The following is a 23,631-nucleotide window of genomic DNA, read 5'->3' on the forward strand; positions in this document are numbered from 1 at the left end:
TAAATCAATATCTATATGCTCAGTAGCTGGACCGACTCGTGCGTCATCCACTGTGGGATCTATTGCTGCTGCCTGAGCTGCTGCCTGAGCTGCTGCCTCTACCTCCTCCTCAGCCTCTAGCTCCTTTGTAGCCACTACTGCATGGTCCTGTAGTCTAGTAATGATGGCATTGTAGCTTTTGTTTCAGTCCTTCTTCAAGAAGTGACAGGAGCCTCTCTCAGGGTGCACCCGAGGATGAATAGGGTAGTGCTGGTCAATTAAAATCTGGGTGATGAGGTGGCCGAATGGGAGAGACTTAGCCCGTCCGGGCGTCTCCTTGCTAATATACTCGTCAAATAGCTTCCTCATCATGCTCCAGATGAGCGCGGGAATAGATACCCAGTGGCCCGTGTAGAAAGCGTAGAGGGCTATCAGATAATCTCCTCTCCGCTGGATCTTGTGCCCGGCCATATATATATTCCAAAAAAGAACAGAATCGAAGAACCATAGGTCATCTGGAAGGAATGTGCGGGTGGCGAAAGTCTCGCCATTGGCATGGTGACCTGTAAGAAATATTGCCATGTCAGCATAAGAAGGCCTGTATAGCCTCGGATATAACTCCTGTAGCTCCGGAGGGCATCTGTGTGGACAATGGCAAGAGCGGGCTAGTGAGTCCACAGTGATAGTGATCTAATGACCATCTATAGAAGTGACCAGCTCTACTGTGGTACGCGGGGATGGTCGGAGGTTCTGGAAGAACAACCGTACCAACCGCGGGTATACTGGCTTTGTAATTGGGGCAAGAATAGCTGCAAGGCCCCTTTGAATGATATCGTGGTAAGCTGATCGGGTCAGCACCGATCTGGAGAAAAAGGCTGTGTCGAACACCGACTCATGGTTGACTACCATATACGCATATCTAGGTGCAGGCCTATCACGCTCCTAAGATGGCTAAGTTGGCTGTCGTGGTGGAAATGGTACTGGTATATGCTCAGCTCCAGCATGTGCTAGAGATGGTGATGGTGTAAATGCAGGATGAGCCGCAGAGGTGGATGGAATATGATCATCCTCAGCCTTATGAGCAGGTGATTGAGGTGGAGTAGGTTGTACTGGCTCCTCCTGTGCATGAGAGGGCTCTGTTGGCTCCTCTATCCGTGGCCTGATATGGCGCTGAGGCCCATGTTGCCTTTTGGCAACGGTCTTGCGCTTAGTCATAGCCTGAAAAATAATTTAAAAACTTGCAAGGGGAGTTAGTACCAGAATTAAGAATTGAAAGCAGAAAATAGAAACATCCATATCAAATAAGATAGAAAAATTATATATATGACATGAATCTATGCAAGTGATAGGATATGAAACATGCTAAACAATGTAAGTATGAAATGCATCCAATGTGGAATATCACAGGCATTGGGCATATATGAGATAGCATGAACATAAGGCATGATGAATGAAGTGTGTGTGTTTGATCTGTGAAGTTCGATCGATCACAAAAAGGTTTGAGATCGATCTCAAAACTTCGATTAATTTGAGGTATGAGTTTGAACGATCTCTCAAGATCGATCTGAGATTGAAGTTCGATCGATCGAACTGTGCGATAAATGTGAACAGTCACAGATCTGTGACTTTGGAAGCACGGGGCCCACACGAACGTGTTCGTGGGCCCATCAACAGAACAAATCAACAATAATCATCACCCAATCATAGCCCATCCTCCCAAAATCAATTCAAAAATCAAAAATATAACAACATATATACACATATATATATACACATAAATACAAACATGCTTCAAGGTCATCAATGGTGGATTTCATCATAAAAATGGCCTGGATTCAACACATAGAGTATGTATGGATGAGATTGAAGCTTAAATGAACATAAGATGCTTGGATCTTACCCAAATCAAATGGAGAAAAGTGGATGCGAATAGTGGATGAGATCCGAGATGAGAGAGGTAGATGCGGAGCTTAGATCTCGTCGGAGAACTCGCCAGAGGTGATGATGATAATACATGATGATGGTGACGAGAGAGAAGGGGGTTAGGGTTTGAGAGAGTTGGATTGATCTTTGTAATCAATCTCACAACTCTCGGGTTCTATTTTTAAAAACATCCTCGACAGAGTTCGATCGATCGAACCTCAACTAAGATCGATCGAACTTTGTCCTTTTTTTTTTTTTTTTTTTTTTTAATTGAACAAAATAAAATTAGAAATGAAAAATAAAATTACAATTGAAAAATAGAAAATATTTTTGAATTTTTGAGAAATAAAATAAAATAAAAATATTTTTGGATTTTTGAAAATTGAAAAAGTCAAAACAAAGTCAAACAATGAAATGGAGAACTAAGATCGATCGGAACAAGAGATTGATCAGACAGAGAGCAAAAATATGCAGGTTTTTGGTTCAGAAAATTGGCTAAGTGTTGGAACTTGAATATCGATCGAACTTTGAAGTTGGATCGATCGAAGAACTTCAGATTGATCTTGAAATGTTTTCGATCGATCAGACAAAGGGCTGAAATATGCAGGTTTATGCAGGCTCAAAAATTTTCTAAGTGTTAATGCATGAGATCGATCAAACTTTGAAGTTAGATCGATCGAAGGTCTCCTGATCGATCTAAGAATAAGTTCGAACGATGGGATAGAGAGGTGATTTGGATGCAGGTGGGTACAGGTCGAAATTTTTTTTAAGTGTTGGATGCAGGTGGAAGTTCGATCGATCGAACTCTCAACTGAGATCGATCGAACTTATGCAAAATGCTTAATCACAACACAAAAATTCATGCAGTCCTAATCAAAGTTCCTATCAATGCATATGAACCAAAAACAAGTATCTAGACTTCGTAAGAAATGAAATTTAAGATAGAAATGGGGGAGGAATAGGGTTTTGACACCCTACGAAATGTTTTTACTAGTCTTTAACGTCTCTAGCAAGAAATTGGGCTCTTTTAGCCCAGATCAAAGATCTTATAATGCATCCCCTCCTTGTTGGGGTGATAGATGCTTTGAACTCCACCCAACAAATGGTTCTTTGAAGAACTTGTAGGATTAAGCTCAAAAGAAACTTTTGATCCTTTGTCTATGCAATCACAACCTTTGGGGTTCCATGCCCTTTCAAAGCAAGAATTTGAAACAACACTTTGAGAATGCAATGTTGAAGATGATCCCTTTGAAGTTTTGGTCTTACACAAAAGCTCACTTCCTTGACATTGAAGATCATAACATTTATCCACAACATTAACCTCTCCTTCATATTTGTCAAATGAATTGGGTGTGGGGTTGAAGATATTCAACTTCACCTTCATGTGGCCAAATGAGATTTACATTATCCCTGTCCTACAATTGATGTTGGCATTAGCGGTTACCAAGAAAGGATAGCCAAGGATAACAGGAATTTGGCTCTTAGGATTGGGGACCGGTTCCGTGTCTATGACAACGAAATCAACTGGAAGAAGAATTTATCAATTTTAATCAAAACATCCTCAATTATACCCCTAGGCTTCTTAATGGATCGGTCGGCAAGTTGCAAAACTACCGACGTCGGTTTTAATTCACCTAAGCCTAATTTGACATAAGCCGAGTATAGAAGAAGGTTAACACTTGCTCCTAAGTCAAGAAGTGCCCGATTAATGATATGATCACCAATGATGCATGATCTAGTGGGTAAACTGGGGTCCTTAAACTTTGGAAGAGTGTTATGTTGCAAAATTGAGCTTACTTGCTCGGTCAAAACCATTTTTCTTGGTGCTTGGCTCTTGTTCTTCCACTTTTGGGTGCACAAGTCTTTCAAGAATTTGGCATAAGCCAAAATTTGATTGATTGCATCCAGAAGTGGAAGATTGACTTTCACTTGCCTAAACATTTCCATAATTTCATTGGTTTTTGCCTTTTGCTTGTCTTTTGAAATGGATCCTTTTAAGGCATCCGGAAATGGAACTTTTGGTTCAAACACTTTTCAGAATTTTCTTTTGAACTTTCTTCAATACAAGAAGTTTTCAAATCACTTTGTTTCAAATCATTTTTCAGCAAAACTTTTTCAACATCATTTTTTTGCAAATCTTTCTTCAAATCATTTTCAAAATCATTCTTCAAATCACATTTCAAAGTTTTCTCATTCACAAGATCATGTATATGCAATGAAGGAGGAATGGGATGTGAAACGGGACGGGTGACAACTTGAGGTTGCACCGGTTCACTTTCTTCATTGGACATTTCAACTTGATTGTCCATAATCCTACCACTCCGTAAGGTAGTCACCGCATTAGCATGTTCAATGGTATGGCCTTCCGATGAGGAATGGGTTTCCATAACACATTGCTGCTTAGGTGGCACATTAATAGGCATCTTTCCCTTCTCTCTTGCATTAAGAGTGCTTGCTATTTGCCCTACTTGGGTTTCTAGCTTCGCAATAGATTGAGAGTGAGAATGAAGCAATTGAGTGTTAGTATCTAAAGTGCCTAAAGCATTCAAGACTTTTTCTTCAAAGGCGGGACTTCTAGTATTTCCTTGGGAATAAGATTGGTTAGGAAAATGAGAAAAGCAAATTGATTCCCTTGTGATTGATAAGGTCTATAACCTTGGGATCTTTGGTTTTGAAGTGGAGGTGGAATGTACTTCCCTTGAAAACCACCTTGGGAAGGGTTTGAGCCCTCTCTTTGGTTTTTCCAAGAGAAATTCAAATGATTCCTCCAACTTGGATTGTAATGAGTACCATAAGGATTATTCCCTTGGTTCACAAAAGCTGCATTGACTTGTTCATTAGGTTCATTTTGTACTTGTCCATGAGGACAATGAGAAGTAGAATGAAGAACACTAGAACAAGTCATACATGTTTCATTTGATGCACGATGAGAATGGTTAAGGAAGGAAGATACTTGGTTCGCCGAGTTTTGGTTAATTAAAAATTGATCAAACCTTTGAGATAAAGACTTCATTTCGGCGACTATTTCATTTGAATGGTCGACTTGATTTAAGCTAACACTCTTCCTACCCTGTGAATTTCTACCATTCTTGGATGATAATGTTCTATGCAAAGAATTTTCACTCATGCTATCATAAAGACGCCACACGTCATCCTCATGCCTATCAATGTATGAGCTTCCCATGGAAGCATCAACCATACCCTTATAATTGTCCGATAAGCTCTCAAAGAAATATTGAACTAATTTCCATTTGGGCATGCCATGATATGGACACTTCCTAAGTAATTCATTGAAGCGTTCCCATGCCTCATGAAACATTTCTCTATCCCCATGTGAAAATTCTAGAATTGAGGTTCTCATGCCATTGGTTTTAGAAACCGATAGTACTTCTTTAAGAACTCTTGTTGCATTTCTGCCCAATAAGTGATTGAAAAAGGCCTAAGATTGTTAAGCCAATACTTTGCCTTGTCTTTTAAGGTGAATGGAAAAAGTTTGAGTCTTAAGACCTCTTCCGGCATGTCCGTATATTTTACGGTGGAACATACTTCAAGAAACTCATCCAAATGCTTGCAAGGTTCTTCACTTGGAAGTTCATGATAGTTAGGAAGCATTTGAATGGTTTGTGGCTTAATTTCATAATGATGCGTTCTAAATAGAGGCAATTGGATGCATGTAGGTGCATTATACTTATTAGGCACATAATGGTCTCTTAAAGTAAGAGGTGGATTAGCTACTTGAGGTGCAACATGAACACCTTGGTTTTAAATTCCTTGATTGATGATGGGAGGTTGTGGAGCATAGTTGGCCTTGGCATTCCATATGGAACTTGGCCTTGTTGTTGTGGTGGTTGGTGAATGTATGGCCTAGGCATTCCTAATGGTACTTATATGTTCTCATTTTGCACATTAGGATGAAGGATACCTTGTTGGTCTATGTGACCAAGGTCCTCAACATGATCATCATTATGGTTATCCATTGATAGATTGGTTTTATTTGAACTTCTTCTTCCCCTAGGATTTCTAATGATGGATTCAAGATGCAAATCTAAAGGGACAAGAGTGGATCTCAATGAACGATGACCATGCATGCACAATGCAAAATACAAAAACACTATAACTGAACAAACACTATGCCTTCACAATAATGTAATTAGATTTTTTCCACAAACACTTAATTCATACTCCCATGCTTTAACACCAATGATGCAAAGAAAAATTAAAAACAAGCCTCCACGCGGGCCGACGATTTAACTAAGGGATTGAGTAAAGAAAGTCTCACAAAGGTCCTTTAGCACTTCAACTCCAAATTTAAAGCTTAGCTTAGCAATTTTTTTAAATTTTTAGCTTTTTACTTTCTTTGCTTTGCTTGAATACTCCTTGGCTTGCTTCCTCTCCAACAATGCACCTAGTCAAGTAAGAACAACACAATAAGTAACCAAAAAGAAAAATAAAAAAATAAAGTAAAGAAACGATCAAAAGAGTACTAATCCTAATTGATTCCACAATTCCGACGTTGCCAAATCAAATCAATCCCTGACAACGGTGCCAAAAACTATGGTCGTCGTCCTACCATAAGCTTAAGAGTGTGCAATTTTAGGCGAGGGCTAAGAGTTTTACATGTATAGAAGCAACTACTACCTTCCACTATAAATATAGTTAGGGCGAGTACAAATCATCCCAAGGGATTGTGAGGGTCGAACAAGGTTGTGGAATTGCTATTAAACTAAGTGATAACAAAAGAATGCAACTAAGAACAAATAAGAGAGAGAAGAGTCTTGGGGTTTAGAGATCACCACCAAGCAATGCATTTCTATACCATTGATAAGTGACTAATGAGGGCAAATGGTGTGTTGCAATATTGGTGTGTGTGTGTGTGTTTTGTTGATTCAACAAGTAAGGATGACTAGTTAAGCATGTATTGTCTAAACATCATATGAAAGGCACAATATATCTAAGCAATGAAACATATATTGTCTAAAAAACATGTGAAAGGCACAATAGATCAAAACAAGTCATTAATCATTTCATTAAGCTCACAATCCAAATACAACACAAGGTTAGAGACATATGCTACTTGCATTCAAAAGCTTGGATCATCAAACAACAAGCATGGATTGTCCTCCCATTTAATACTACACTACAACTACACTACATCTACACTACTAGCATGAAAATAAACTAGGGGAGAGGCACAATCCATCAAAGAATAAGTATGAACCATCAAGAAAATCATAAGAGCATTCTATTAAGCACTATGTTTTGCCAATCTCTAAATCTATAGCAACAATACACATAGACATGCATCAATAACACAAAATCTAGAGACAAACACATGAATATCTATTTTAACATACATAGACATATGGATAGAATGAAATGATCAATTGAAAGCATTTAACCACATAAATCATTGAACAATCAAGATCTATATATATCAAAGTGTCAAAACATTAATTACAATACTAATCCCTCAATAATACACAAGATTAAGATAAAGAAAGCATACTTGGGGCTAACTTTAGCCTCAAGAGGATGTCTAGCCACTCATGGTGATGTTGCTCCAACCCTCAAGAGCTAACTCCATGAAGAAATCTGCTCCTTGTTGATGAAGAACTCTAATGGTGTCTCTAGCCTCCTCCTCCTCTAAGCTTGCCTCCTTTGAGAATAATCCCTAGAATTATATATCTCTCAAAAAGTGCATCATATTCCTTTTATAGGTAAGTCAAGTGACACACAAAATGAGCTGGGGTCGTGCAAAGAATATTCTCTAATGATTGGATAGAGGATGGATTGAACAAGTTGGCTTTTTAACTTTTTCGTACTGGAGAAAGTTCGATCGATCGAACCTTGGACTTAGATTGATCGAACTTGGTTGAGATCTATCAAACTGATGCTGAATCGATCCAACTGGTTGAGCTTTTTAGGAGAAGACAAATCCGAGATATTTTGGGAGATATTTTTGGGAAAAGGACAAAAGTGGTTAGTGGGTGGTACAGCTGTGGATAAGATCAATCATTTGAATAAGGACAAAAATGTTCGATCGATCGAAAGGTGGTGTTGGATCAATCGAACTTTGGACTTTCTGCTTTGGGTCAAGGTTTGGATCTATCTTGAAGTACTGAGATCGATCAGTGTTCGATCGATCGAACCTTGAAGTTGGATTGATTGAACTTTGCTGCTTCCCAGCTTTGGCTTCATTTGCTTCTTTCTTTCTCCACTTTGCTCCTTTCTTTGTTTAATCCCAGAATTGCTTTAATTAAGCTCTTATTTGGTTGAGTTAGCTTATTTTCGGGATAAGTGCCTGAAAATGGAAATAATACGAAATCAATCTAAAACGGTAAGGTAAGATAGATAAAGGTGCTAGAATGCCTAAGCTTAAGGGGTTTAAATACGCACTTTTCAGCTCTCATTAGGCTCCCAATTCAAAACTACTTCTATCTTTGATGGATCCACTGATACTTAGCCTTCCGAGACAACGTGTCCCAAAAATTTCACCTCCTGTAGCCAAAGCTCTCAATTTTTATATTTGGCGTACAAATGGTGTTCCTGCAAACTCTGCAATACAGTACTCATATAGATCTCGTGTTCCTCCTGAGATCATGAATACACAAGAATATCATCCATGAAAACTACCACAAACTGGTCCAAGTAATCATAAAAGACATAGTTCATTAGGTTCATGAATGCCGCTGGCGCATTAGTCAAGCCAAAAGGCATAACAAAGAACTCATAATGTTCATACCGTGTACAGAAAGCCGTCTTTGGGATATCCTCATCCCTAACCCATACCTGATAGTAGCCTAACCTTAAGTCAATCTTCGAAAAATAACTGGCTCCCTTCAACTAGTCAAACAAATCATCTATCCTTGGCAAAGGATACTTGTTCTTAATGGTGACATGATTCAACTTCCGGTAATCAACGAACAACCTCAAAAAACCATATTTCTTTTTAGCAAACAAGACTGGTGCGCCCCAAAGTAACACACTCGGTCGGATGAAACCTTTCATCCTCAAATCATCAAGTTGTTTCTTCAATTCTTCCAATTCAATAGGTGCCATGCAATACGGTGCCATAGAAATTGGCACGGTATCGGGCATTAAATCAATAACAAACTCAATCTCCCTGTGCGGAGGTAACTCCATCAAATCTTCTGGAAAGACATCCAAAAATTCACAAACAACCGCCAGATAAGCCTCTTCCACAACATCATCTTCTTTGGCTAAAAGACTGGCCAAAAAGTAGTCACCTTGACCTCGTCCACGAATTCCATAAAACATTGGAGTATGGGAATCACTCCGATCTCCCATGAAAAAGATACAATCCCTTTCAGGAGTGCAAACTGTGACTCTTCCTCTAAAACAATCAATCATAGCATGAAATGAAGCTAACCAATCCATCCCGAGAATGACATCAAAGTTAGTCGTCTCAAGGAGGATGAGGTCAAACACAAATGTCTGTCCAGCTATCACGATGGAACAATCCCTCATAACTCTGTTCAAGGACACTGAAACCCCAACTGGCGTATCAACCGATAACGCCCAATCCATGAAACTAACCTCTAACCTAGATGTAAGTGCAAATGATAATGAGATGAAGGAATGAGATGCACCAGAGTCAAACAAAACATGAACCTAAGAACCAAACACTAGAAATATACCTCAGAGAATTGATGGACCAGAAGATGCATCGGCATGAACAATAGCAAAGACACGCCCCTGTGGCGCCTAACCTGAACACCAGACTGCTGCACTAATATAATAGAAGTATCCCTCCTAACTGGTCATGAACCCTGAGAAGACATGGCAAGTTGTGGTTGTAATGACCCGGATTTTTCGGATAAATTTTTTTCCGTTGTCTTTTCCCTTCTGAGCTTGGTTTCTTGTCTATTAGTGTCATCTCAAGTGCTCTGGAGTGATTTCCGAGACTCTTTTCTTTGGATTGACAACTTCCTTTGAGGACCGAGTCATTTCCACATTTTTCGTTTTTCGACACTATTCATTTTTCGTCCTTTTCCCTATTTCATCTTTTCCTCGTTTGTCACTCTGTTTGGGTAACCACACTTCTTGTGTTCGGAGTTGGTTTCTGACTTCGCGTATCTTCATTCTCAATGATTTCTATGAGATACGTATCTTTACTTTCGTGAGAAAGTACTCCGGTTACTCCCGGTGTCTATAGGGGCATAAATGCAAAGTTCTTTGGAAACTTTTTCTTTTCTTGGGGTGTTTTTCATAAATATCTTTTGAAGATATTTTATTTCAGGGGTATCTAAGAAAATATCTTTTGGAAGATATTTTCATTCTGGGGCAGTTTCGCAGTTTTCACTTTTTGGAGGGGTCATTGTGCAATTAATGAAAGTAAATGCTCAATGCCTTGTTTTGAGCCTGGATCCTCATACGGGATTCATTTTCACATTTCGTCGAGTCGTGGACTCTTAGAATTTCCTCCTGGACGATATTTTCCAGTTTCAGGGTTTTTGGCCCCGGTTTGCGCCAAACTTGTTTTGGGCATAACTCTCTGCTCGAGACTCAGTTTTCGACGTTGTTTCTTCCATTGTTCATATTTTCTCATTTGGAATCTTTTTTGTTCACGGAGTTTTTCCATTTGAGCGCATCTGCATGAATTCCACTTTTCTGGACCCGGCGGGGCCTGTTCGGGGCACTTTTTGAGTTTTCTATAAATAGGAGGTCTTAGAAAGAAAAATCAGATTTTTCTCTCTCTCTCCTCTCTCATGGCCGGTCCAAGCTCCATTCATGGCTGCCATCTTCTCTCTCGTCTTTTGGACTTCTTCCCTTCATTAAAAAGTGGTGATGCCTTTGTGTTTATTGTTCCCCTCGGTGAGGCCTTCGATTCCAACCGATTGGAATCTCATTTTGGCCATTTCTTGAGTTCGGGTTTGAAGTCAAATTGTGTTTTTTATGGGGCTTCCTTGGGATTCATGTTCGTGGTGTTGTCCCCGATAAAACCTAGGAGTTTCGTCGGATTCGGAGCCGATTTATTTTGGTAGGGATTTGAGATTTCATCTCAAATGGAGGTAGGGAATGTTTTAGGATTTTATATGTGTTGTATTGTGTGTTTTACATGTTTATACAACCTATATGCATGCCTTGTATCAAATCTAGGAAATTTAAAATATTTAATTCTTTGTATAAGATTTAATTTTCATGATGATGAGAAACTTGGTTTTGAATTGTGGCATGGTAGAAACTCTTATTTTAATATGTTGGTTAACATATATTAATTTAGGATTAATTAAATAAGAATTGCTCTTTTTAATTAATATTTATCTTTTATTAAAGATTTAAGTTCATGGCCATACCTTGCATGGAATTGAGTTGTGTTATGCTTCTAAATTAAATTTTCGCATGTTTGTTAACATACTTTAATTTGAGAGCATTCGGTTGAGTTTGAAAATTTAGAGACTTTAATTAAAAGAATTAACTAAAATCTAATTTTGTGGTTTCATAGGCCTAATTAAGATTTTGTATGAATATATGTAATGACCATGATATGTCTATTAGCATATATTAAATTGGGGCCAATTGGAAATGATTTGAAATCTAAAGAGTGTAATTATTTTGATGTAATTAAATTCTACCTTGTTTATCCATGGATCTAATCATGTTTTAGAAGTTGTTTCTATTTTAAGAGCATGGATTTAGGCTTGTGAAGTATTCACTTGATTGTGTTATATGCATTGAAGGGCATTATTGTTAAATTTATATTCATGAGAGTATGTTTCTATATAGATATATTATTAGCTTGTGATTTCTTAGCACTATAGATATGAAATGCTTATTATACACAATTGAGAGTTATATTGCTAACTTGTTACTATGTAATAGTAATATGTATAAGTTATGAACTTATTTGGCTTATTTTGGAATCTTGGAACATTGTTGAGTTGAGATGACCAGGGTTTGGCTCTAGTACGGGGACGTGAGTCCTCTAAGTCATTGAGATAGTGCGCACATAGGGTGGTCTTCCCTACGGGTTAGTGCCCGGAAATACCGTTGAGGTCTTGACAGAATTCCGAGCGTGATGTCCAAGTCATCCACTGTTTGTTTTCGCATTCAATTCCAAGTTGACAATCATGCTTACCTTGTTAACTTGTGGTTTTGGCTATTGGCGATTTTGATGTTGTTAAGTACATCCATACTAAATTGATATATTTAGTTGATTTCATAGTTTTAGATTTCTAGTTGATAACCTAGAGAATCTATGTCTTGATGTGTAGTATTAGATATTCTAATTATGCTAAATTGTTATATTTAGTTGATGTTGCATTTTAGATTTCTAGTTGATAACCTAGAAAATATATGTCTTGATGTGTGGTATTAGATATTCTAATTATGCTAAATTGTTATATTTAGTTGATGTTGCATTTTAGACTTTAAGTTGATAACCTTGAGAATCTATGTGTTGTTGCTTTATGTAAGCATGCTCCTATGTTGTTGCTTTGTGTAAGCATGACCCTATGTTGCTAAAATTGCATGAATGAGGTGATTGATGCTAGAAATGATCTTAGGTAGCTAGGATGCTCCTTGAGGCTCACCTTTGACATTGACGTTAGGTGGAATGAACCACAATTATTAAATCATGCAAACTTGTAAAACGTAGGTCGATGCATGCTCATTTCCTACGAGTAGCTTTATGTTACTCACCCCTACGATACTGGGGCATATTTCAGGTATAAGAATCAAAGTTGAGGTCTTCATTATGCTTGGATGGTTTGTGGACTTGGAGACTTCCATTTTTGTGAAGGTTGGCTTGGAATGCCAATTGTAGTCTTATATGTCAACATGTGTACATTTGATTCCATATATGTAATGTGTACATGAGTACACTCTTTACAATGTATTTGACATGCATGAGATGAGGCAGGACGCCAATGCCATGTAATTTGTATCCTATGTAATTTTTGGCTTCATGGAGTGTTATGAAAGTATTGAAAAATATTGAGTTTTTGCTTCACCATGTTTGCATTGGGTGTGGGAATTCTATTTTGATTCTTCCATTAGCATTCATTCACCATGTATGAAGTGTGGCTAAGGGCCAAATGGCATTTTGAAACCATCTCATGATTTTAAATTCCAAGTTTTTGTTTTAAACTTCATTTTTTGGCATTTTGGCCGTTGGGGGGTCATATTTTGTATAGGCCATATTTTTGGGCCGTGGACCATTATAGCACATCTTACTAGGTAAGTTACGTTTGTGTACATGGTCATTTCCGGGCAAAGCTTCTTCTTTGGTGAAGTGAGCCTCCTACGGACTCATTTTACACTTTTATTGCATTTTCTGACCTAAGGGTATTTTGGGAATTTCCTTTGGGAAATAAATTCTGTTCTTTTCATGGTTGAATAAAAAATATGATTTTAGGGGGGGTTTCTTTTTTGTGTTTTTCCAAGAAATTCCATCTTGGCATCAGAAATCGCATCCGAAGTTCAGCTCTCAGTTTTTAAATTTAACAACTTTTTGGATCCTCTGGACCAGTTTTCTTGGGAGGGCATTTTCGGCTTTTCATATTGTGTATTTTTCAAATTTTCTCGTGATTTACATAGAAAACTCGATTTTGAGGGGGGTTTTTTCTTTGAGTTTTCCCAGAAAATGTCATCTTGGCCCACAAATTTCCATTTTTCCCAGAAAAACCCCGGCTGCCAGGTTTTTGGGCTGCCCATTCTACCTCCTTCACATGTAAACGGTTACGAGGGGTTTTGTAACCGGTTACATGTGCATGGGCAGTGTTTTTGGCGAGATTTTTGGCTTCCTAACCGGTTAGATGTTCTTGGTTGCCATCTTTTTGATCGTTTTGCCCCTTCTTCTTCCGTTAGCCATATCTTCTTCACCCGGACTCCGAATCAAGCGATTTTTGAGTCTAAGTTCATTGATTTTTATTGTCTTTCCAATGGTATGCTTAGTGGCACCCACTTTTAGGCTATAAATGACAATTTTTCCCCTAGGTTCATTCTTGTTCGTTTTTGAAACGTTGCTTCCCCATTTGATTCCTTGGTGTCCCGTGACCTCGTTGAGGGTCACAATGGTGTCTTAGAGTCATGTTGTATCTCTAGAGGCCATTGTTTATCTTTTGCTTCCGCATTTCAGATCCGTTATCGGGTCATCTTTCGGTTCATCACTGACGCATCGGGTTGAAAAACTTGGGCCGTCACAGTGGTGGTGGCAGTGGTTTGAATGCTGAATGAGCTGTAGCCGACTATGATGGCCTCTGCTGTGACCTTCTGCCACTACCGGTGCCTTCTCCCCGATTTAAACAATCCTTAACCCTATGGCCCTGCTGGCCATAACCAAAGCAAACCCTAGAACTAACCGATACCTGTGGATACTCTGCCTTGTAGTGACCCGGTTAATTGTAGCAATAGCAAACAACACCACCCTTAATAGACCCTGCTGGCATAAGGGTAGTGGGAGCAGATCATTCAGACTGCTGCCCTTGAAACTAAGATGAATCACCCTTATTCTTTTTCCATGACGACCCCTCTAAAGATGATCCGGCATTTCTCTTTTGCTTCCACTGTTCCCTTCCCGCATTTCTATCATTGGCTTCTGCCTCTAACATCAATGCCTTTTCCACTGCCTTTGGATAAACTTTGAAGTACTGTGTCGTTATCAACGGCCTCATTTGATAATGGAGGCCAGAAACAAACTTTCAAGTCTTATCAGCCTCATTTCTCACTATCTCTGAGGCAAAGCGAGAAAGAGAAGTGAACTTGTTTTCATACTCAGTCAACGACATATTGCCTTGAATGAGATCATCAAACTGCTTCCTTAGCTCCCACCTCTTGGTAACCAGAAAATACTTCTCATAGAATAACACTTTAAACATATCCCAGCTCATGTTCTCACCCTTGTGCTGGGTAGTGACTGACTTCCACCAAAGCTTGGTATCCTTAAAAAATTTGTAAGTGGCCAAGATGATTTTCAAGTGATCATCTGACACATCCATATAAGTCAAATGGCTTTCCACTTAGTTAAGGTAGTCGTCTACTACCATCAGATATGCACCACCCTCAAACATCATCGGCACCAACTTTGAAAACCCAGTAATCAACTTGAGACGTTTCTGAGCTGCCATCTCCCCTACCTGAACTACCGGTTGCGGTACCGGTTATGGAAGAAAAGCAATTGTAGCCCTTAAAGCATTCTGTAACAAACAATTCAGTGCCAGCTCAGCTGAACCTTCACCCTCTTCAATGGGTGTCTCAACATCATCCTTCCTAGTGGAAACACCTCTCGGAAGAATCAAATCCCTAAGAAGTATATCCTCTTCAACTTGTTCCACGGGATTAAAGCTAGAGCTTTCACCAACATCACCCTTTTGTTAGCATAAGGCCAACTCCCCTTGGTTCCTTTCGCGGTGGCATCATGCTATAAAATGAGAAAACGGTTCAATAACGATAACACTAAGGTTCACCCGAGAACAACGTTCTCACATGAATAAGTCAACACGAAATGATAATATGCCAACACTTAGCATATAAAACTATACAATAAACACCTTAGCATAAACACGTAAGCACGTAAGCAAATAAACAGTTAAGCATGCTTTTTCACATAGCAAAACACTTAAGCAAGAAATCGAATAACAATGCAAATGACTTCCTACATAACCCTAGGTAGGCCTCTACCCATGGTCCTAATGGTTTTCGAACTATGGCTCTGATACCAATTTTGTAATGACCCGAACCCGTGGGTCTGAACCGTTAACCTGGTCCTTACCCGAACCCGAGCTCAACTAAGGATACAATCATCTTTTCTTACACTTATAGGTAATACACAATTCATCACAAGGTCCATAGTACATCACAAGGTCCATGGTATTCCAAAATTACAGCTTAGGAGAGAAAGATCAGAGGTACAGGTCAAAGGGCATGATTAATCGGCTGGTGGCCCTTCATCGGCCGGCTGATATAGCATGGTCGGTCGACTGAATAAAATGGTCATTTAGCCAAAATGATCCTCAATTTGCAAACTCTCGGGACTTTGTTAAAATGGGTTCATCAGCCGACTGAAAATGATGTTTGGCTGGTTAATGAAGGAGGTTCGGTCGGCTGATGGTGAGGTTCGGTAGGCCGAAACAAGGTTTCTTAAGTCTCAGCTCACTGGAATGCCAAAATGGACACTGTTAGCCGGCTGATAATCCTTTTTAGCCGGTCGATAGGCCCTGGGAAGCTGCTAGCTGTAGCAGACAACACCAAAAGGACTAGGCTCGTTGTGAGCCGACCTGTACAAGACTTGCTATGCAACCAAATCCTGAGTTCATGGCAAAAATATACAACATCACATAGTTATAAACAATTGTTTTTCAAAGCATATCATCATTCTCCCATTCAACATAAATATTTACATAGTCTCAAATTTACATCAAACTACTGTCATATGCCATAGTTGCAGTACAAGGTCATGGTTTACTAAATAAATACACTTTTCCAAGGATTGAGGCTTTACAAAAGAATGGGTTTTTAAAACACAAAAAAATTATCAAAAATGGAGTTCTATCCCCTTCAAGCGTGTGGTGGATTGTTATCATCCACCTCCTTTCCATGACCTGAAAAATGTTAATATAAAAGAGTAAGCACAATGGTTCAGTAGGAGGTGCCAAAGACACACCTCTTGAGACCCCGTGAGTTCACACAAATGAATAGAAAATAAGGAAATGGGATCATACCATGCCAGGGTAAACATAACAACAAAATCAACAGTGCAAGTCATAAATGAATTATGCTGTGCAATGGGAATGCAATGTCATGCAATGTTGCTCCCCATTTTTCAAAACCTTTTTTCTCTCATCATTTCCAAATAGTTAGTGCAACCTGTCCCATGGCAACTCCATGGCGGCACGAGAGGAGGATTGGCTAACTGTCCCTGACCCATGGCAACTCCATAGCATCATTTGGGGCCCAGGTAACTCAACCTTACTAAGGTAATCTCCTGAGTCCCCTTTAGGCCACACTAACGCCACCGTCCCTAGGCAACTCCTAGGCGGCTGGGTTTTCGCAAACCCTTTTTAAAACTTTTCCCCAAAACCCATTTTTATTTCCTTTAAAATCAACTCCCTATTTCTTTCCCAATGCTTATGCATGGAATGTGTCATGAAATTATACAATTCTACTTTAACAACCTTGCATGCTTAATAAGGAAATTCATACATAATATCTCATGCCCACAATTTATACAATTTCCAACCACTATACATTTAAATTAAGAACATAATCATTTAAGCATGCCTTTGTCATGTCCCTTCAACAAATCAAATATGTATATCATATAAACATGAAATTCACCTAAGGATACATTTCATACGTATAACATCACAATAATTTTTCATATAATAGTCACAATTGAGCATATTATTCTTCAAATTATAAAGAAATAAGTCACTATGGTTAAAGAGATTGTAGATTAGACATCCCTAGCTCTAAATTGATGAAAAGCCCCAATTTTCCCAAAATCCAAGCCCTAGAATTTGAAATTCCAAGATGCACCAAACGGGGCTTGGCTCCGATCAAATCGAAGATCGTAATGCGCTCTCTGACTTGCAGTAAATGACACTAAAAATCTCTCAAAGATGAGAGAGAAATTGAGGTTTGAAGCTTTTGTAGAAAAAGAAAAGAAAAAAAGAAATAAGGGGGGAGAGAGATTCGTAGAGAGAGAAAAGGGAAGGAAGAAGTGAGGCCAAAAATGGCCTTTGGCCCTTTTCTAAAAAAAATGGGTCCCACCCTTAAATAAAAAAATCTTTTCCTTTTTAATTTCTACCACTAATATATATATACACACACACACACACACACACACACATAATAATTCACAACCACACATTAACCATTTAAGTAAATAAATATATGCAATAATGCATGACATGCAATAAACCCATGACATCACTCTTGCACACATCAAACCTAATAATGGGTCCCACCCAGGACTTTCTAGCCAGAAAAATAGAAAAATGCAAAAATGGCAATCGGTACATTTCTGAGAGTCCTGAACTCAAGGAAATGTCCAAACAATTCTTGGACACACCCGGCATACCCCACGGTGTCCAATTCGCAAAACGAGAAAAGTCCGAAATGTCCTTGCAAAAATAAAAAATTCCAAAAAAATAAAATGGCAAAAATCGTAAACTTTACATGTTATTTGCTGGATTGTGTGTGAACCATTGTCAGGATATGATTTTGGATTTATACACCATTGTCAGGTTATGGTTATATATTAAGGGTGAGCTGGCTCTATAAGTTTAGACTCATTTCTTGTCATGTCATTGTCAAGATATGGATGACGGATATGGGTTTTTATTATTTATTAGATATGGATATATATATATATATATATATATGTGTGTGTGTGTACCATGATATGAGCATGAGTTTTCAGGATCGATGGTTAGGAAGACTATATTATCTCTGGGATGCATAACTCGATATAAAGGATGCGAGTATGCCCTGGTAGATAAGGGTACTCATGACTACCGATGGGTTTTGCATGATGCCTAATATCAGGATTTGTCTGCCCTATAATCCAATGAGAGTCTTTAGTGTGTATCTATATGTATATTGATTATGTAGCTATTGTATGAGTTGACTAGGATGTATTCGTTCTTTAGGTCTCTGTGGGATGTAGTAGAAAGAACTTGTTTGTGGGCCTGACTCACTATTTATTTTTCAGGTCCATGTCAATATTAGTGTAGATATTGTTTGTGCAGAGCAGAAACCAGTTATCATCACTCTTCCAATCATTTACATAGGATTCTATTTTATGTTTTCAGTATTCAAATGTAGACCATTATTATTGTTATTTATTTCAGTTTGGGATTTTATAGGGGTCCACATAGTATGGATACCCGAGTTGTATTTTGGAGGATTATTGTTATCAGAGGAGATTATAATTAAATGAAATTTATTTTTATATTTTAATTATTATTTTAGTTTTCCTTTTAATATTTTATTTATTCTTTATTTATCCTTTTGTATTCTATATTCGTTTATTGCCATATTGTTTATGATAGCATATGGTCTTCGGGTGTGGGCCTGGCCAACCCGCACTTGGAAATTCGGGGATATCATAGTTCGGCCTTTTTCCTTGGCCAAATCTCTTTTTCTCTCTCTTTACATTTCTCCTTCTCTCTCTGCCTCTGCTTCTTTAATCTCACATATGTATCAACCCCTTTTACAGACCCATATATCATATATATACACAGGCTACATCTAATCCTATTTACTTAAGGAAAAAGAAAAGAAAAAGGAAGATAATATAATTACAACCATAATAAAAATCCTAATCTGCTACTACATGAAATACAAAATTAATAATAGAAATAGTAATACAACCAATATATATATATATATATATATATATATATATATATATATATATATAATTACACTAATGGGCCATAATCCTTACCCATCTAGGTTTCCTATCCAAGTAGTCCATAAGACCCATTTGATTGGTCCATTACTACTACCTAAATCCATCCTTTAAAATAAAAATTAAAAGAAATAAAATAAACACTTAAACCTAACAAATAATTACAAATAACTAAACCTATAATTAAATAAACAAATACATACAATTAAATCATATAATTCACGTTGAACAATTAAATCAAATAAGCACATAAACATATATCCACATAATTAAATAAAATGCAAATAAAGTAAATAAATAAATCCAAATAAATTCGTAAATAAATCCAAATAAATCATTTGAAAATTAGGGGTATTACAATTTGTATGTCATGCATCGATTAGTGTTCCGTGTGAGTCTCGGAGTTTATTTAGGACATTTCTTTGAGTTTAGAACTCTTAGAAATGCATTTCGCACTATTTTACCATTTTTTTGTTTTTCTGTCGGGAGGTCCCATGTGGGCCCTACTCCCAGTTTTTTGTGCTCGGGAATATTTTCTGGGTTCATTTTCATTTCATAAATATTATGTGGTTCATATATATGTGCTTATGTGTTTATATATACATTGTGGCATGTATGTAGTTCATATTACATGAAAGGGTCGTTTAAGACCTTTTATTGGTCAAAGGTGGACCCCATCTTTTGACCAAACTTGTGAAAGGGGACAAAGACATCATTTTCTACATTTTCTATTCTCCTCCCAGGCATTTTACCTCCCTTTCTCTCTCTACATCTCCTTCTCTCTCTAGTTCATCACTTTCCTCACGCAAAAAGCTTGATTTAACCCATCTACACTTAGAATCTTTCAAAGCCATAGAAGACAAACTTGTAGAGCTTGACAAGAGCAACATTTTGATTTTTTTTTTTTTTTTTTTTTTTGTAATTTGAGGACTTTGGGGATTTTGAAAATTGGGGTTTTTGCTACCTTTAAGATATAGTTGTTTAATTAGTGTATTCCTTTAGTTTTGTAACTAATTCTATGTTTTTCCCCATCTCAAACATGTCAATTTAATGTTAATTGAGTAGTTGGTATCTAGGGTTTTTGTGCTTCTTTATATTTCCTTAAACTAGCCGATCTACATCACTCCATAGATAAACCACAATGACGAGAGATTTTGAGAGTCTTCTACTCTCATCCAATCTAATACTTTGATATTTTTTCTTATTTTAACTATTTCTCTAAGAATTCTAGATAGGTTGCAATTCTTTAAACATATAGCTAAATTTTTAACCGTAGGTTAACCTTAAATTTTTAATTCTCAATATCTACTTTTGAAAACCCTAATCTCTCTTCACCTGTATTTCTATCTCTATGAATTATCTTACACTTGCTAATTGTGTCACCCATCATTTTCTTGTCATATAAAGACAGTTTGCCAACAATCTCCAGAGAAGAATTTCGAGAATAAAAGGTGATTTTATCATAGAGAAATTTTCTGTTTATCAAGTTGTTATTAATAATTGATCAGCACAACAATAATAGAATTATGAATCCATCATCTGTTGATATTTAGTACTTCACCACTTTATTTATTTTCTTCATTATTGCTATATGCTAATTCAATTGCTAATAGGTTTGTACTCTTCTCCAAAATCTTCCTGAAATTTTTTTTAAGGGTAGATGTTAAGGATAAAATTGTTAAGTTAAAATTACAGTAATTGTAGAAGAAATTTGATTTATTATATCCACCAAAAAAAATTTTTCTTTTAAATTTATATATTAAAAGGCATTCTTCAAAGCCCTTTAGAATAGAAGGAATTTTAAATTCAAAAAGCTCCCCCAGACATAGCCATGGTTGTTTTGGGAATAAATTATGAACAACATGCTACTAATTGTGCTATGTGATGAATCCTATTACTAATGTATTCTATATTGCTGTGACAATGTCTTGATAGCATGCTAATTGCTTACTTTGTTATCCTTATGATATTATAACTATCAATTAAAGATTTTTTTACGCGTAAACTGCCTTTAGAATTGAGAAATTATGATGAGAAGTTAAATGGTCTATGTATGGTGCATTTTATCCACATAGCATTGATGACATTTTTATAAACATATGATGTGGGTGTGTAGAGACATGTATGCAGAAATGTGAAAAGGTAAAATGCGAATTTAAGACATGTTCGAGAAAAGGTTTTCTCAAACCCGGCATTGGGGAGGTACCTCTTTGATGGTGGTACTAATTGGTTAATAGGGCATGGGAGGTACCAGTGAGTAATTTAGCAACTCGGGTCCCAAATGGTAGTTAGGAGGTACCATTTGCTAGGGATAATAGCAAATTCCCCTATGAACAACGGGAGGTACCCAAAGTTCGGCTAATTAGTACGTTTTCAGTGTTGATGTGTGTGGATATGCGAGAGTGCGTGCGTAGTATGCTGTTGCATAATGCATTCCATGCATTGTATTACATTAAATTGATGATGATGATCAATTGTTGAGTTATATGGCATTTGTGAAATCCTTATTATGATCCCGCTATCCTATCTCTATTCCTTGTTGTGTAAAACACGCAATTGTCTACCTTACTTAAGGAGATGCCACTTAGGCAATCTATACTAAGCGGTTGTGCTCATTCCTCTGCTAATATTTTTTAGGGAATGGAAATGAGGTGATGGATGACCCTCAACCTCATCTTTGAAGTCTTGAAGAAATTCTTTTGTTAAATTTAATGTATAAGTATCTTTTGATGTATATAGAAATTGTGATCAAACATGTAATATTTTGTTATAAACTTGTATTCGACGGCTAGTTATAAGATTTTGAGGATAGAAATGACTTTGAGACCAATTATTTATCTTTTGTGGTCTCATTGTGATTTCTAGTCCATCCTTGAATTTTATAACCTTTTGATGATGTATTTAGAACCATTACAATGTATGGAAGTTATTTCAAAAGTGTATCTATGTTTCTATGGCTGCTTTGGGGAAGATTTTAAGTATTATGGATGTATTATTTATCACATTTGAGGTATAGGAATCAAACCTAACAATTTGGGGAGGAAAATATTGTTTCTGGGAAATTACAATCGATCGTATCTTAGGCTGTGAGTGCGATTGATCGTAACTTAGGTTGTGATCAATTGATAGAGGGCTAAATCTCGGGGTTATTGTTATTTTTTTCCTTAAGTGTTAGGATGCGATTGATCGTATATAGGTTGCGATCGATCGTATATATGTTGCGATCGATTGCCAGAGAATCATTTTTGGGCTCGGATGATTGTGACCGATCGTAACTTATGTGATCGATTACAAATACGTTGCGGTCGATCAACATAGAGTGCACATACCCCAGTTGATGACCAAACTTTGATTGATCATATCTTTTTCATTTCTAATTGAAATTAAGTCATTCTTGAGTCCAAATTAAAAGATTTTGAATCCTTTTTCCATTAGTACCAGTCTCATTTCATAATTTTGACTCAAAATGACCGTTTTACCCTTGTAAACCCTAAGGGTATGGCGTGAAGCTGAAGTTGGAGTTATCACTTTTTTGTTAACCGATATGGTTATAAATGACTAGTATGACTTTATTATGACACGTAACACTTAGTAAGGCTCATGATGACCATTTTGACCTTGAGTGTACTTGGGTCCAGGCAAGGATTTGGTTAATGATTCGGATCCTCGGATTGGGGTCGTTACAAATCGGGCCATCCGATTGGATATTATGCTTCACCATCGCACTTAGAATACCACATAACCCTAGGAAAAACTTTGATCGATCACACACTTCCGGCCACCCAATCACCAATTACCCCGAAAAGGGCAAAATTAGAATTTTACACTATAATCCCATCATCCGATTGCCAAAATGATAAATAAACTTCACCAACGAGTCCGGAGCACCTAAAAACCCAAGGGTACACTTCTCATCAAGGTCTTTACCCTTTTCCATCACCACTGTGCAGATGATTTCTAACACTTACAAAAGGAAAAAACGAGCCACATCACATATATGAAATTAGTATGAGGTCAAAAATCCCAAAAGAAAAAAAAAATGATCATAAATGAAAGAATGGCACCAAAATGTAAATAATAGAAGTTGGGAAGGAATTTTAGGAATTTTGTAGGACCTACTTTTCCTAAAATTACTCCCAACCTTCCATATTCATGGTTATCATTGCGTACTACCCTACCACCCTAGGATCATTTTATACCTTTTTAAAACTTGCACTTTGGTCCTAGGAAATTGCATTTTAGACCTCTTGAAATTGATTTTTAGTCCATTGGAAATTATAGTTTAGTCCCTCTTTTGCTTATAAATAAGATATGTTCTTCATTTTTAAGGGTTCAGGATCTTAATATTAGTT

At 37.3% G+C, this 23,631-nt stretch overlaps 1 pseudogene; it reads left to right on the forward strand.

Annotated features, from left to right (window-relative positions):
* The first annotated feature begins 5,159 nt into the window (after window positions 1-5,159).
* On the forward strand, window positions 5,160-5,258 carry LOC132275638 (small nucleolar RNA R71; annotated as a pseudogene).
* The last annotated feature ends 18,373 nt before the right edge of the window (window positions 5,259-23,631 follow it).

The sequence above is a fragment of the Cornus florida genome, unplaced genomic scaffold (genome assembly GCF_030987335.1).
Source record: "Cornus florida cultivar Cherokee Brave unplaced genomic scaffold, ASM3098733v1 CherokeeBrave_3.0.0_Hap2_Chr09, whole genome shotgun sequence".
Taxonomy (NCBI): Eukaryota; Viridiplantae; Streptophyta; class Magnoliopsida; order Cornales; family Cornaceae; genus Cornus; species Cornus florida.